At 32.9% G+C, this 15,382-nt stretch overlaps 1 protein-coding gene across 2 annotated transcripts in view; it reads right to left on the reverse strand.

Annotated features, from left to right (window-relative positions):
• Positions 1-15,382, reverse strand: part of CDH12 (cadherin 12) — a 1,061,064-nt gene that overhangs the window by 604,842 nt on the left and 440,840 nt on the right. The gene's annotated exons all lie outside the window — the stretch shown is intronic.

A 15,382-nucleotide genomic window follows, 5' to 3' on the forward strand; every position in this document is an offset into this window, starting at 1 on the left:
TACAACTTCCTAAATATTTGCTACTGGCTGTCTCCATGCTGAAACATAGATAGGCATACGGTGTGCCCCCAGAGTGAACATGTGGGTTTCCATTTTGGCTCATACAGCAACCAATAATATCAATGACAGATTCTTCAGATTCTTTTAATCCTACAGTTCTTCCATCTACAATTGTATATGCAAAATAAACTGGCTTCTCCTGTGTAGAAAAACTTACATATTACAGTGTACGTATTGGTTCAAGAAAATAGAATAGCCATTGATAGCAACAGAGTTTATAAAAGTTTGGTAGAGTCACTAGCTCAACAAGGTCGCCAATGACACAGGTTCTCTCTACCCTGTCATGAACAGTGCCAGCTTTACTCTAAAATGAGCCTTCTTGGTGGGATAGGATGGCTTCCAGCACAGTGAGGGCCAAGTGTGTCCTCATTTGCATCCAGCTTGAGAGAGAGCGAGGTGACAACCATACACAAGTTATCATGAGCCTGACTCTTACTGAACCCATTGAACTAACTGTTTCAAAACTGTATAGCAAAGATCTGCAACTCCCCTCTCTCTGACATTCCTTCCTGGGCATCTGGATTCCAATATTTTATTCCTTTAAACACCTCACTTTCTATGCCAGATTTCCAGTATAATTCTGTCAGTTTTTACTAACACTTACTAAAGAAATGTTTTAGCACTCATTTGACAAAGAACACATGTATCATATCTTTTTAAAACCAGAGACAGTAGGGCTGAATTGTACCCTAAACTCCTAACAGTAAAAGCTCACTGATGCATCATTTAATTTAGTGGGCAAGGTAATGACAAAGGTGATTTAATGCGTTTGGAAATTCATACTATGCTACATTGCTAATATACTAAAATGTAATAGAAATTTTGTGAAAGTTAATTTATAAAGCTAATATTATTTCACTCACTAATAGAGAAATATTGTTTTCAGGTTATAACTTTTTTAAGGTTAGAATAACTGATTATGAATAATAACGTGTTTTTTTCCTCTTACTACTTATAGTGCAATAACATTATTTAATTTTACATGTTAATATCTTTGGTCTTTGGTCCTGAACCCAAATATACCAGAATGGACTTATAATAGGTACAGGTAAATCCACTGTGTACAAATACAGAATCAGTTGCTATTCCAGAAGTTACTGAAATTCAAGACAAAATGTGTTAATGTATTAGAATGCAATAAACTGAAGAACTTTTTCCTCATTCTTAAAACTCATATTTTTCTTCTGATAAATATAGATCACATATATTACTACAGCCTGCCAAAAACTATTTCATTGTAAATGTTTATGCAGTATTTTTTGGTTTGGTTAATGATGAATGGCTTGAAATGCTACCATTAACTGAAGAAGCAGTGTCATAACTCAAGCATAGTGGACGTATATAACAAAAGTAGTTGTGATAAGTAAAATCATGTAGTTTATAGAGTTGGATGAAATATAAACTTGTGGTTCAGATGAATATAAAAAAGTATGAATTCGAGTGTAAATCTCCAAAAATGACCACTAATAAAACTTCTAAAAACTAAGAGAACATAATTTCACCAATGTTTATACTTGAACATTTATTGCATGCATTTTGGTATTTAATTCTACTGAGTTGTGTCTCTTTATATGAGCCAATAATCTTTTCTAAATTTAAAAATAAAACCAATAGAAACATAATTTTGAAAGTTGTGTTATGCTTTTTGAGAATTATACAATATTTGATACAAAATTACTTGTACTGGGTTTCTACTTCAAGCTAAGAAAATTGTCTTTAGAAATTGCATTTATTTTCCCAGGTCATAAAGTATAATGCCTTATATATGCCTATGGCTTGATGAATAATTTCTACTTAAAGTAACTTGAAAAGCTAGTGAAATATAATGCAGTGAATGTTGTATTCCATCCAATAGAGTCATCTATTGTTTCATAGGTTTGCCTGTTTTTAATATTATACTGGAACTAAGGCAACTACTTAACATTATAAAAGAAAATACTATATAGTATCTGAGAAACACAAATAGTTGTCCCGATACTAGCAAAAAATAAGTTATGGAGGGTTGCAGAATTGTAAGAAACTTAATACAGTCCTGGGAAAATATATAAACTACTTTTCTGCATTTTAAGAAACAAAACTGCCAAGATGTTACAAGATATAAATGGTGGAAAGTGATCATGTTCTAGAACGAATAGTTTTGTGGTAAAATTAAAGTTTAGTTATTCTGTGTACTAGGAAGAAAGGAAGGTATGATATGGTCAGTAGATGGGGAATTAGCACGCTTGCTATTTATTTATATTAATACCTAGAAAACAAATTATAGTGTCCAAAATTTCCACATCACAAGTACTTAAGTTCCTCTGGATCACCCAAGTCATGTTCCAAGTTATGTATTGGACAAGAAATAAGCAGGTTGTTCACATGATTAAATGACTCATTAACTTGGGATAATATAAAATAATATCTGTGAAATAAGAGAAAAATTACTAAAGCCAATGTTAACCAATCTGTGCTTAAAGTGCTAGGTCTTTGACTTATCTCCTGTGCAATTCTAATACTTCTGGTCCTAATTTATTTCCTTAACAATGAATTAGGAATAATAAAACCCTCCCAGAGATTACTGTGAGAGTCTACTGTCCAATATGTTTGAAAGGTATAGTAAATTATGAAGCTTCACCCCAACTTTTTATTTATTTATTTATTTGTTTGTTTGTTTGTTTGTTTATTTATTTGAGATTGAGTCTCTTTCTGTTGCTTTGGCCAGAGTGCAAACTTTCATCAGTTCACTGCAGCCTCAAACTCCTGGGCTCACGTGATCCTTCTGCCTCAGCCTCCCGAGTAATTAGAATTACTGGCATGCTCCATCATGCCCAGCCAATTTTTTATTTTTATTTTTTTAGAGACGAGGTCTCTCTATTTTACCCAGGCTGGTCTCAGACCCCTGGTTTCAAGCAATCCTCCTGCCTTGGCTCCCCAAAGTAGTAGCATTACAGGCATGAACCACCATGACTGGTCCACTCAAACATTAAAAATGTGAATTTAATTTCAATGCTAAGGCAACATTGGAAGGTAGTTTAGACATATTCTGAAGAAAGAAAAAGAAAAGAGGGTAAACTCATAGAGGGTCTGAAGTATAGAAGACTTTTGAGTTAACAGACTGCGATAGTGGCAAAATCATTACTCCTTAAGCTACATTAAAAAATTAATTAACCTCCACTGGGGACTTTTCAGTATATTTCATACTAATTATTTCTTCTGAAAGCCTTAACATAGGCAAATTTCTTTGCCCCTTTTAAATTATTTATTCTCAAAGGTTCTTTTATTATAACTCTCTCTGAGAGAAATTCCCCAAAGAATGGAGTCAACACAAAATGCCTTTTTTAACATATGTGTAATACGATTTTATCTAATATAGAATTAGATACTATGTTCAACATATACTTGTCACAGTATTTTATGCTTATCATTTTATGTAATATAACAAATATAAAAAATATAAACTACTATGTACTTTCATAATAGAATTAATTATTTTGAGTAGGCATATATGTTAAAAACTACATGCATTTTCTTAAAACTAAGTTTATTACAAAGTCTAATGTGTCTATTTTTACAATATGTGAATAATGATGTAGCTGTATCATGTTAAATTAGTCGTCTCATACCATTTTAGCCATTCCTGTAATTGTTCTGTGATTTTGACAATGTTTTAATAAGAATGCACACATAACATAAAGCTCATTTTTATGTAAACAGGGTAATTAATACAGAAATCTCAAACTCGCTTTACTGTCAAGATCAATATGCTTATAACATAAAAATCCTGGCTTACTGCCTTGAACAACTTAGAAAACATTAGGCAATTGGCTTTCAGCACAATAAATATATGTATACAGCATGTAGATGAGATTCAAGAAATATTATACTGTATAAGAAGTGCTGGAGGATATGATACTGAGTTGCCTATTTTTTTCTCTCTGTGATAATAAAACAAATTACGACAATGTTTGAATTAAAAAAAGGCAATTAATCTTAGTATAAGAGAATAAAAACTCATGTAGTTGATCACAATTGCAATCTATTCTATCTTTCTCTTGGGGAAACGTCATTTTTATATATGCTCATCAAACTTTAATTGGAATAAAAGTGTACTTATTGACTCTCCTCCCTCAGAATATTTGAAAATATTATACACATCTCCAAATACAAAGCTGTAGTTAGTTAAAAATTATGCCTTTGATCTGTAAATGTTTCATTTTCAAAATCTCAAAAGTGTCAATATTACTATATTCAGGAAATATTTTTAAAATCATGTAAATAGGTAGTGTTTGTTAATGAAACAAACATAAGTTTATGTTTCATTTTATTTTATTTTCAACCTTCGGGTTGGTCATTTAATGACCTTTTCCAATACGAACATTTTTGTTTTTCTGGGACATTTTATTTATTTATTTTTCTTTAATGCTTTATTCCTATACGATTTCCCCACTTTCTATTATTGAGTCTCTTATTATTCAGATGGTGGGTGTCCTGAATAATTGTCCATCTATTTTCTTTCTGAGTAAAGTTTGATCAAAATCTTAACAAAACCTCTTCCTGTGGAGACTATAATATTCTATATCATAGCTCTTAGTTTTGGATGCATAATGAATTTAGGGAACTCAACTTTCAGTGTGTAAATTTTTACTTTATTCTCTTGCTTTTATTTTGAAAACCTATCCTTAAATATATCTGGTTTTCTCTACTAACAGACACCAAAGGAAGTTCGGGAAAAAAAAACGAAACTGCCATCTTCAGTCTAGATTATGGAGGGACATTCATATGAAAGCATGAAGTCAAGAGGAAAATCAGGAAATTTAATGGAAATATATATATATATATACACAAATATATATATATATATATATGTGTACATACAGAGACTTTCCTGCTAATATTATATATATTATAATATTCCAACTTATATAAGTTTTGAGATTAAGTCCCTTTCTGTTGGTTTGGCCAGAGTTCAGGGGTTTCATCAGTTCACTGCAGTCTCAATATTATAATATATAATATAAATATGATATCATATAATATATATTTATAATATATCACATATATTATAAACATATGTTTATATATTTACTATATATTTACAATATATATTTTATATAATACATATTATATATAAAGTCTATATACAGAAATATATATTTCTATATGTCTACATATATATAGAAAAATATATACATATATTTCTCTCTCTCTCTCTATATATATATATATATTTAGACTTTCCTTATAAGCCTACTGTCACTTCCCTACCAGAGGCACCCAGTGCCACCAGTCCCTGACTGTTACCGGGCCCTGTAGAGATGCACCATGAGTGTTGCATCATGAGGCTTCCTAGCTTTCTTCCTGCCATTTCAAGACTTCGATTTCTCAGGGCCACTGGTTATGTAATACTTGGCGTATCTGCTTTTCATCTTCAAGATTTTATTATTGATGTCTCCTCTATGAATTATTTGCTAGCTGGGTTGAAAACCAAAAGGTCCTATTGCAGATGTCATTTTTGAGAGAACATAAGCAAAGGCATTGGCAAGACAGCATGTGTGGGTTTCAGGTCACTGAGTAGGTTCCTTTGGTTGAAGTATAGAACACACTTGGAGAAAAGGAAAAACGTTGCTGATAGAAATTGTCATTTTGAGAGTTCCTTTCTTACTGGGCATTGCTGGTCTCATATATTTTGCTTAGACAATTAAACCTTCTAGGCCAAAATAATTTCCCAATTCATGTGTATATTTCTCTAACTGGCATAAATCAACCAAACAAAACATAAAATTCCAGTAGTTACTTTGGGGAACTTTTCACATGAACATGATTGTTCATCTAAGATACTAATTATAAACATACCAGAAATCATTGACATTTGGAGATCTCTCTCGCTTTCCACCATTTCTCCCTCCCTTCTCTGGGAGGACTGTGTAATGTATACAATCTCCCTCTTTTGGTAACTTATTTCAGGGATGAATAACCAATGGTGTTTTAATCATATAATTAGATGGAATTGCCATGGGTTTGAGTTATTGTTATACTAGATGTAATATCTCCGTTATGGGTGTTAAACGGGTTTTGCTAGATTTAAGCTTTCTCTCAAACCTGGAATGCAAGAAAATTAGACTTTTATGATAATTATTTTATATCTGTCTGCAGATAGCTTTCTCAATTATTTTATTATTTTTCTCTTCTAAGGAAACTTTGCTCTGTTACTATATGCATACTGTAGTGTATCTATCTAGTCTAGATAAATATTAAAAAATGTCCATAAGAAAAGAAAATGTCTTTTTTATCCATTACCAAAACTAATTCAGAAAAACAAGTTTCACGGTTGCTTGGCAATGGCTTATGTTCCTCAATAACAACAGCTAGACTATTAGAGATCTTGGCATGAATTCACAAGTTTTTAAGGCATTTGATGTATTAGTATAGATGTTTATGTATGTTAAAATGAGTTCATGCAATAGTCTTGATTAATATGCAACTTTTTGAACAAATTAGAGTAACTAAATTTTAACTTAAAAACAACTTTTTTCTTTCTTAGCACAATAAAAATAATAGTGCAATCTTTCAGTTAATACAAGCCTTGGGTCCGATTTCTAATGATTTTAATGTTTTAAATTCCCTACATTTGTTATATAGGGTCCATGTGTTGTCATTGTTTCTATAAATTGTTTAGGATTTGTTACAAAATAAAAAATATGTTAAGCTAAATAAAATTTTAATCACGAATGACTTATATTAATGAATGTCTTTTAGTAGAGTGAAATCTTACGAATCCTTGTAATGCTGCAAATCATAAAAATTAAATATATTGGGTTAAGTGGTTATCTTAACATCTTCAGTCAAATTTAATACTTAAACTTATATTAAACTGTGATTCTTTAGATACTTGGATCATTTCCCAGTAAGAAAAATATACAGATACTGGCTACAAATATGATTTTAAATGCCCTTCTTTTTCTTATTTCTACATACAGATTGGTTAAAGCTTAATATACTGTGTAGACACAGATCTTTCTAAATAGTTACCCATATGATTTTCTTTATTTTTCCACCTTTGACCAACATGGATTCAATGTTCCCCTAAGCTTGATTAGTAAGATAGGCTGCTTTCTGACTTCAGATTTCTGACCTCACTTTTCTTAAAGTATGTACCTCTTGGAAAACTTCCTAGAAAACTTCCAATTGTATAATCTTTCTCTGCTTTTTTGAGATGTAAATATTTTCACAACCTCAACATTTGACAATCCATACACGTTTTTCTCAAAGATCAGGAGTCATTCCTTTGAAATGTAATCATTAAGAGAAATGAGGCCCTTATCTTTCTGCCTCTATAAGACAGTAGGATCCTAACATCCATAGCACCAGTTAACAAACCCAGACAGCCTGTATTATTAGTCTGTTCTTGCACTGCTATAAAGAACTACCTGAGACTGGGTAATTTATAAATAAAAGATGTTTAATTGGCTCATAATTCCACAGGCTGTACAAGAAGCATGGCTGGGGAGGCCTCAGTAAACTTTCAATCATGGCAGAAGGGGAAGCAGGCACATCTTACATGGCCAAAGCAGGAGAAAGGGAGAGAAGGTGGAATGGCTACACACTTTTTTTTTTTTTTTTTTTTTTTTTGAGATGGAGTTTCACTCTTGTTGCCCAGGCTGGATTAGCAATGGCACAATCTCGGCTCACTGCAAACTCTGCCTTCCAGTTTCAAGCAATTGTCCTGCCTCAGCCTCCTGAGTAGCTGGGATTACAGGCATGCGGCACCATGCTTGGCTAATTTTGTATTTTTAGTAGAGACGAGGTTTCACCATTGTAGTGAGACTGGTCTCGAACTCCCGATCTCAGGTGATCTGCCTGCCTCAGTCTCAAAAAGTGCTAGGATTACAGGCATGAGCCACTGCACCCGGTCAGCAATACACTTTTAAACAACCAGATCTTGTGAGACCTCACATGGCAAGAATAGCAATAGATAAATCCACCCCCATGATCCAGTCATCTCCCACTAGGCTTCTCCTCCAACACTGGGGATTACAGTTCGACATGAGATTTGGTTACAGACACAAATCCAAGCCATATCATTGCCTAATAACATTAACCAAATTCTCCCCTAACTTCTTACAGCACTTTTCTACTAAGCCATCCTCCTGGTGCTTAAAACTTCTCTCACATTTTGTTTTAGTGCAGTTCATTCCAATCAACCTCCTTATTTCAATAGTCTTGAATAAAGTTTTTCTTGCCTGTTTAATTCCATCTAGAACAATTTTACACTGACATTTTCTAAAAAATGATATAAAATATATGCCCATGAAAAAAATCTATTATTCTTAGTTTCCTGCTATCTAGAGTTATTTTATTATCAGGGAAAAAATCATTATTCAAATGTGATAATTCATATATAGTTTTATAGAGTAACTGAAATATGCATGAAAGAGGAATATTTTGTCTATTGTTCATTAAGATGAAAAACCAATAATATAATGCATTTTATTTGTTGTTTATATGATGATAGGTTATATTTTAAGGCTAAAAATAAAAGTTGAATATTAAGGTTAATTTATACGTTTATTAATAAATAAAATTTTAAAAAAGCAAATTTGAGGGCATACTATAATTTTTAAAAATTTGAGAAATGTGATTTACTTAATTTATAATATACACATATTATTTCAAAGAAATAGTAAATTATTTTAAATTGTGTTGACAAACCTGAGTCAATATGAATAGAATCATTTGTAAAGTAGTATGATTAAGTCTTGACTACAAATTATAACTCAGATTCTTAATGGAAATTAAAATTAAAATTTGAGCTTCTTTTCTACAAACCGATGAAGTTATCCTGTGCCTAGAAAATAGAGGATCCTTTTTATTACCAAAACGTTTATAAACTCTTTGACCTTCTAACATACTATTATTTTGAGCAAAGATGCCTTTTAAAAGTTACATTTTAAATAATTGTAATGTGTTATTAATTTTTAAAAAATATATTGTCTGTAACTATATCTTCCCTTTAGTTGTTACAGCTTGTTGCCTCTAAAACCCTTTCTTGATTTTGTGTTAATAAAATTTACTCCTGGTGTCTTTTAGACCAAACCTGTCCCTATCCACCTTTGTTAGAGTGGCTTTGACTGAAAACAGGACACTAAGGTTCCCTAATGACTGGTATTGACTTTGTAGCACAAAAGCCTATTGGCTGCTGTCTACATACAGAATATGTAGAATATAGAATATTGAATATGTAGGATAGAAGTCAGTTATCTCAGAAAGTGGTACCCGCCTCAGGATAGCATTGGATTTAAGCAGGAATTTATTTCCACCCATAGTTCTCAGGAGGGAGAATGAGAGATGGCAGTGGAAGAGATTGAGAGCTCTTCAGATATTTTAATGTTTCAAAGACCAAAAGCAGCCTCTGTTTGAGTTCACATGCTTGAACCACTAAAGGGAAATTTTTAAATGCCTATATCTGCTCCCAGATCTTTTTTCTTTTTATGTTTTATAATAGGCATGAAAATAAGCAGACTGTATCATGCTACATAGTTCAGAGAATATATGAACTAGAGATTGTCACTAAGACTATCAGCCTCATCATAAGAGAAGTTTATGAAATTAGACAAGCAGTGTTTCAAATAGGGCTGTTGTAGAAATAATACTGTCCACTGAAGATAGAGTATATGATGCCTAAGAAGACTATTGTATTTACATACTGTAGACTTGTCCATTACATTAAATATTTCTAAGAAAACAAAAACATCATAAAACTAGGCAATTTGCTTAATACTTCCTGAAAATCTTCTTCTGTGAGCTCTTTGGATTGGTGGATAGGATATAGGATATGTTATTAAACACTCTTGGCTTCTGCCTTACAAATGAAATCCACTACAGTATTGGAATAGACACAATAGAAAAGTCTTCTTTCATGTATAAAGCAATTATAGGTAATGGGGGCAAAAAATTAAATTCTACTAATGTATAATAATATATTAAAGAAAAAAGTATGTTGCTTTAAGAAGGGACAAATAGAGCTCATATGAAAATTTATTTGAGGATAAAAATAAATGAAAAGCCAACAACACAGTTGCCTGAGATCATAAGGATTAAGAAAACATATTTCATATTAAAACCTAACAAGGACATTAAATAAGATCACAAAATTCAAGGCATGAAAAAAAGACATTTTAATGTCTTCATTCACTATTTTTTGATAACAACACTTTTTTAATAGATCCCAATTTGAAGCATCTCAACAAAATACAATTTTATGTCATATTACGTACAAGTCTTATTTACAAAATACACTTAATTCTAAAAATTATTAAAATCACAGCAGCTTTAATTCTATACTGTATATCATCACATAAATGCGAAATGTTTTGGGAAAGGAATCTAAATGTTAATGTAAATGCCTTAAATATAACTCTTCTGATAACTCTTAAATGCAATTTGATCAATATTTGGGATTATGGAAGGAGTGTTGAATTGCTATGAAAATCTATAGCTGAACGTCTTATATTTAGTTTTGGTAATGCTTCCAAGAACAGGAAACAAGGCGAGCAAAGTGCCACAGCTGGAGTTTAAACAAATGTCCATCCTTTAAAGTTTTTCAAAGCATTTAAACATCTTTTCTTATGGTTCTTGACAGTCGAGGGCAAACAAGGTTCTTTGTCAATTTATGACTAAGCCAATACCTATAAAGATCCTCTGAGATTACTGTAAGCTCTAACTAATGTCCATTTCCTTTATGCTACATTTGGGCATTCAAGAGTGATGTCTTCCTAGGTGGCTATCAGTCTCCCAGGCTCATTTACCTGAATACATAAAATGAAAAGTGATGAGCTTTTGGGGTGGACTTAATATTTGGCAAATTAAAAGCTAATTTATTATAGATTAATATGACCTTAATAATACCACCTTTTCTTCATTTCATTTTACTTTTCAAGTAAGAATAAAAAGACCTTATGGGATAAGGACAAGCTGACTTAAACAGATTATGGATTGTCAAGTTTCATACGTGTGTGTATTTTATATATACATATAGTCCCTAAGAAGTTGAAATTCATGAATGATATGGATTCTAGAAAATACTAAAGATCTAACTTTGGCTTGAAGAGTAAGAAGTCTTTATTATTTTACTTAGGTAAAAAATACAATATTTCTTTTTCACATAAAAGTGAGTTTTGCTTAAAACATCAACGCAAAAATATAAATGTGCTCCAATGAGTAAATAAAATTTCGGTGAGGAGAATACAGACATAAATTTTATTTCTTAATAAAAAGACAATTGAATTTTTTTTTTTTTTTTTGAGATGGAGTCTTGCTCTGTCGCCCAGGCTGGAGTGCAGTGGCGCAATCTCGGCTCACTGCAAGCTCTGCCTCCAGGGTTCACGCCATTCTCTTGCCTCAGCCTCCCAAGTAGCTGGGACTATAGGCGCCCGCCACCATGCCAAGCTACTTTTTTTGTATTTTTAGTGGAGAGAGGGTTTCACTGTGTTAGCCAGGATGGTCTCGATCTCCTGACCTCGTGATCCGCCCACCTCGGCCCCTCAAAGCGCTGGGATTACAGGCGTGAGCCACTGTGCCCGGCTGACAATTGATTTTTAAAAATTACATAAAGCCATATTTTATAAGATTTGATAAAAATGTAGTCAGAATACACACACGCACACACACACACACACACACACACACACACACGCTAGGTATTGGCATAGATTCACAGATATTCTAGCATCTTGAAGACAAACATCATCTAGGTATTTTCTTCATGTACCTGAAAAGATGCTGGCCTAGAAGCCACTGAAAACCTATGAAAAACTCTTACTCCTGGAGGATGCGCTTATTATGAGAGTAGGCTCAGAATTCATTTGCCAAGAACCTCGACCTTAACACTTTTGAACTTGCAATAATAGACTTCACCAAATTAAAGCCTATGTGAGCTGACACTTTTTGTTTAAATAACAAGTAACTATAAAACTATGTCTACAATAGTAATGTAACTTACTTCAAATGATCATAATTTTTGTTTGAAAATATATCAAAATCTTTTAAGCTTCTTTCATATAAATTTTAAAGGTTTGAAGTAAAATTAGTTTATATCTATACATAAATACATATATACATATAATTATTAATACTTTTTTATAAGCATCTCACTTCCAAAGGAAATCTTTGTACATGTAATATTACTTTTCAATTTCCAAAAGCCCTGATTACATGGATGGATGGAGAAATAGATGATGATGATGATAGATAGATGATAGATAGATAGATAGATAGATAGATAGATAGATAATAGGATAGATAGATATAATATTTTTAAAATATATATTTTTTAACTGGTTTAACAAAATTGCATCTCTAGGTTTAGGGAAGCAGCTGGTTTGACAGTTGCTGTATTAATAGTGGGAAAGACAAAACTGTGGTCATGAACACAAAAGCAAACCTAACTTGCATGAAAAACTTCACATGAGACTCTATATAAATCATTGCAGCACAGCAATTTTTAATACATAATCTTAAACATAAGTATGTCCAGTGCCGGTGGGAACGTAAAAATAGCATCTTTAATAGCTTGACCTTAAAATCCTTGCTGAGATGTTAGTGTGAAAAAAAAATCTCTCTAGTTACTGAAGAGACAGACTGGCATTAGATCTGGTTTGGTTGGGATGAGGCTACATTCTATGACAGAGCAAACTATAGGGTTGCAGTGCTAGGATTAGAGTCGTGTCCTTCTATGGTAGCACTAGGAACAGAGTGATGTCACTCAGCAGAGGACGTTGCTCTAAGGTGGTGCTGGGAAGAGAGCATCGTGTCTTTCTCTGTGATAGAGTTATATACTACAGAGTGTTGCAGATGAGAAGGCCTTGTGTTGCCAGGGACGTTTTCCAAATGAAGTGACATTCCACATGAGATCTGAATGGATAAACATGGAACTCTGGGAAAAGCATTCCAAAGAGCGGAAAGTGATTGCTCAAAACTCAAAGGCAAGATAAAATAGAAAAGAAATTAAATAACTCCAAGGAAGTTATTATCATCTGTTAGTAATGCATTCATTCAACAAATATGTATTGAATGCCAGCCATTTGAATGCAGACGTTTCTTTTAAAAAACATCAAAATTTGGGTTTACTAGTTTTTTTGAATGTTGAGGCCATATGCGACTACTTCCCTGACCATTACTTTTCCTTTTGCCCCACATAAATCAGAGGAGAATTTCTCTTTTTTGCTTAGTCATTTTTTTATGCCAATACGTTAAGTATTTTATAAATATATGCTAAAATAGTAAATATATTACATAAAATACATTATCAATGGAATTAGTGCCCTGCCTAAACAATTGATTTTTTTTATGACTGATAAAATTTTTAAAAATGTCTTGAGGTTTTCCTGTGCAGGTCAGAAGTCTGAATAAGCACTCAGTTAAAGATTCATTTATCTTATCAATATCATGGTCAATATAAATCAATCAAATAAAACCAATAATATCAGGAAACCTAAGAAAGCAGAAATGTCTATATTTTATAGACTTCAAAACTGAGAACAAAATTACTTTTCATTAATAATCAAGCTCTTTTTTAAAAATGAAAATAATAGCATGGCCACTAAAACTTAAAGAAGTTAAATCAGAGAACTTGAGATTTAAGCAAGAGGCAGCAATGAAAGGCACCAAAGAGGTAAGGAATGGAAAAGCTTGGGAAGAGTGTCAGATGAGAAAACTTGTTCTTTATTTCTCCTGTTTTCATACAGAGGGACATTTATTCTGGTAACACTTCAGGCTTTCTGTCCTACCCCTTCCTTTGGTGTGACCCAGGGGAGTAAGGGAGACTCACTAAATAACGATTCAGGACCTGGACATGAATGACTAAGCCTCCTCTGACTTCTCTTCTAATCAGCCTGCCTGACAGACGGTGCCTTCTGGTCTGTTGCGAAATCTGAAGTTGTGTTGGTTAATTTTACTCTGGTGTGACTATAAGGAAATCACATTTTACACTTACATCCCATCCACCAATCTTTCATCAGTCATTAATAAAGCTAACACTTGACCAATCTGTTCGTTTCCTACTTTTGTTTCTCAACTGCTTCTGTACCATTAGTAGTTTTGTGACTTTGGGCAAAACACAAATACTCACGCTGCCTCAATGTATTCATCTGTAAAATGAAGATATGTTTTTGAGGGTTAAATTAATACTATTCTTCAGTGCTTAGCCATATTTGGCACATAGTAAGCACTATTTAAATGTAATTAAATAAACATTATTTAGTTGTTCCTTTACAACTCCAACACTGAGGCCAGAGAGGTATCCATGCTTCATCTCATTCAAGTCTTTATTGACCAAAGAAAGAAATGTGAAAATTGTTCAAAGCACAGCAGAATGCAGTGTGAATCCTGGATTGTAGGAAAGGACAAGGAAGAGTTAATGTTGGCTGTTGCAGCAATCTACACAAGATGTGATGCTGACATGAGCTAGAACAACAATTTTACAAAGATAGATATAGTGGAGAGATTGCTTGGAAAATCCTTTCTCACACTGTTCTACAGTTGACAACACTTATTACAAACTTCTCAACCACCCCTCGTCATTAGGAAGAGATTTTTGACTGTAGTCAGGCTACTCTGTCGGTCATCTCCAGGGAGCCTATTTTTTTTTTTCTCACAGAGATACCTCTTATATGGATCAGATTGAATGATGTTCCCCAACAATGTCTCTCTATGTCCTAATTAATGGAAACTGGGAACGTCATTTCTTAGGGAAAAGGTCTTCACAGAACTAACAAAGTTAAAATCTTAAAATAAGGAGATCATCCTGGATGATTTGAGTGAGTCCAAAATCCAATGACATGTCCTTCCAAGACAAAGGTAGAGGGAAATTTGAGACAGACAGAATAGGAGAATACACAAAGGAGAAAAGGAGACAATTTTACCAAAAAAGGAAACGTTAGAGTGAAGTGACCATAAGCCAAGGAAGTCAGGAACACTAATGACTACCAGAAACTTTATAAGGCAAGGTACAGAATCTCTACTAGGTCACTTAAGGAAATATGGCCTTGCTGACACTTTGATTTAAGACTTCCAGCCTCTAAAATTGTGGGAGTATATATTTATCTTGTTTTAACCACCCATTTGTATGGGCAGTCGCAGGAAGCTAATGAAGATATTGGCATCTGGAAGTCAGGTTCTGCTACAACAAATACTTAAAAAATAGGAATGTGGCTTTGAAATTTGGTAACGGTTAAAGACTGGAAGAATTTGGAGAAGCACAATAGAAAATTCCTGAATTGTCTTGAAGAGACTTAGTAGAAATATGAATGTCAGATTAATCGTGATGTGCACTTAGATGGAATTG

This window comes from Hylobates moloch, unplaced genomic scaffold, assembly GCF_009828535.3.
Source record: "Hylobates moloch isolate HMO894 unplaced genomic scaffold, HMol_V3 SCAFFOLD_17, whole genome shotgun sequence".
In the NCBI taxonomy this organism is placed as follows: Eukaryota; Metazoa; Chordata; class Mammalia; order Primates; family Hylobatidae; genus Hylobates; species Hylobates moloch.